A 2,500-nucleotide genomic window follows, 5' to 3' on the forward strand; every position below is an offset into this window, starting at 1 on the left:
GTAACCAAGAAGAGAAATGAGTAACCAAGAAATCAGTAACCAACAGGAGAAATGAGTAACCAAGAAGAGAAATGAGTAACCAAGAAATCAGTAACCAACAGGAGAAATGAGTAACCAACGGGAGAAATGAGTAACCAACGGGAGAAGTCAGTAACCAACGGGAGAAATCAGTAACCAAAGGGAGAAGTCAGTAACCAACGGGAGAAATCAGTAACCAACAAGAGAAATGAGTAACCAACGGGAGAAATCAGTAACCAAAGGGAGAAGTCAGTAACCAACGGGAGAAATCAGTAACCAAGCTTATTTTTGGTTGGTTACTGACTTCTCCGTTCAACTTGGAGCTGCCCTTGTGCACGATCAAGGAGGGGTATTATCCGCCACGGGGGCTTAATTTTCGCCTAAGGGGAGCGATTTGGAGGCCGTGGCCGGGTGAGGCGCGCCTCTCGAAGGGGAGGGATTTGAATTTCGGCTGCATTGAGGGTAGCTGCCCGCTGTTGTGGGTTTTTGGAGCCTGAGCCCGTTCAACTTGGAGCTGCCCTTGTGCACGATCAAGGAGGGGTATTATCGGCCACGGGGGCTTAATTTTCGCCTAAGGGGAGCGATTTGGAGGCCGTGGCCGGGTGAGGCGCGCCTCTCGAAGGGGAGGGATTTGAATTTCGGCTGCATTGAGGGTAGCTGCCCCGCTGTGGTGGTTTTTCGGAGCCTGAGCCCGAGCGGGGCGTCGGTTCCCGAGGTGGGCAGGAGTCGCTGTGCCCGTGAGGCTGCCTGGCCGAGTCGGAGTGCTGTGGGACGGCGGGGAGCGGGTTTTCCCGGGCGAGGGGGCGATCCCGAGGAAGGGGAGCGATTTGGAGGCCGTGGCCGGGTGAGGCGCGCCTTTCGGAGGGGAGGAATTTGAATTTCGGCTGCATTGAGGGTAGCTGCCCGCTGTTGTGGGTTTTTGGAGCCTGAGCCCGAGCGGGGCGTCGGTTCCCGAGGTGGGCAGGAGTCGCTGTGCCCGTGAGGCTGCCTGGCCGAGTCGGAGTGCTGTGGGACGGCGGGGAGCGGGTTTTCCCGGGCGAGGGGCCGATCCCGAGGAAGGGGAGCAGTTCCGAGGCCGTGGCCGGGTGAGGCGCGCCTTTCGGAGGGGAGGAGTTTGAATTTCGGCTGCATTGAGGGTAGCTGCCCCGCTGTGGTGGTTTTTCGGAGCCTGAGCCCGAGCGGGGCGTCGGTTCCCGAGGTGGGCAGGAGTCGCTGTGCCCGTGAGGCTGCCTGGCCGAGTCGGAGTGCTGTGGGACGGCGGGGAGCGGTTTTTCCCGGGCGAGGGGGCGACCCCGAGGAACTCGGCCGGCGGGGAGGCGTTCCGGCCCGGGCGAGGGGCGCGGACCCGACCGGAGACGTCCAAAACCTTGAAAGGGGTAAGCGGGAAAAGGTCAGCAAAGTGCCCGAAGCAGTAAGGCGAAAAAGCCGTCGGAACCTCCGAAAATGAGTAAAAGCCCGGAAGGAGTAAGGTGGAGAAGTCAGCAAAGTGCCCGAAATGTCCGAAGCAGTAAGGCGAAAAAGCCGTCGGAACCTCCGAAAATGAGTAAAAGCCCGGAAGGAGTAAGCGGGAAAAGTCAGCCAAGTGCCCGAAATGTCCGAAGCAGTAAGGCGAAAAAGCCGTCAGAACCTCCGAAAATGAGTAAAAGCCCGGAAGGAGTAAGCGGGAAAAGTCAGCCAAGTGCCCGAAATGTCCGAAGCAGTAAGGCGAAAAAGCCGTCAGAACCTCCGAAAATGAGTAAAAGCCCGGAAGGAGTAAGCGGGAAAAGTCAGCCAAGTGCCCGAAATGTCCGAAGCAGTAAGGCGAAAAAGCCGTCAGAACCTCCGAAAATGAGTAAAAGCCCGGAAGGAGTAAGCGGGAAAAGTCAGCCAAGTGCCCGAAATGTCCGAAGCAGTAAGGCGAAAAAGCCGTCAGAACCTCCGAAAATGTCCAAAAGCGTGAAATCAGTAACCAGGAAAATGCTTAAAAATGGCCAAAAGTGTGAAATCAGTAAGCAGGAAAAGTCGGGAAAATGCATAAAAATGGCCAAAAGTGTGAAATCAGTAAGCAGGAAAAGTCGGGAAAATGCATAAAAATGGCCAAAAGTGTGAAATCAGTAAGCAGGAAAAGTCGGGAAAAGTGTCTAAAAATGCTTGGAAATCTGAGGAAAATGCCCGAAAATGAGGCCCCTCGGTCGGGAGGAGGAAGTCGAAAATCCCCGTGCCCGACGAGGGAAGTCAGTAACCAGAAGGAAAAACTTAGAAAAAAATTCTAAGTGTCAAAAAAAATTCTAAGTGTCAAAAAAATTCTAAGTGTCAAAAAAAATTCTAAGTGTCAAAAAAAATTCTAAGTGTCAAAAAAAATTCTAAGTGTCAAAAAAATTCTAAGTGTCAAAAAAAATTCTAAGTGTCAAAAAAAATTCTAAGTGTCAAAAAAAATTCTAAGTGTCAAAAAAAATTCTAAGTGTCAAAAAAATTCTAAGTGTCAAAAAAATTCTAAGTGTCA

This window comes from Stegostoma tigrinum, unplaced genomic scaffold (genome assembly GCF_030684315.1).
Source record: "Stegostoma tigrinum isolate sSteTig4 unplaced genomic scaffold, sSteTig4.hap1 scaffold_298, whole genome shotgun sequence".
NCBI lineage: Eukaryota > Metazoa > Chordata > Chondrichthyes > Orectolobiformes > Stegostomatidae > Stegostoma > Stegostoma tigrinum.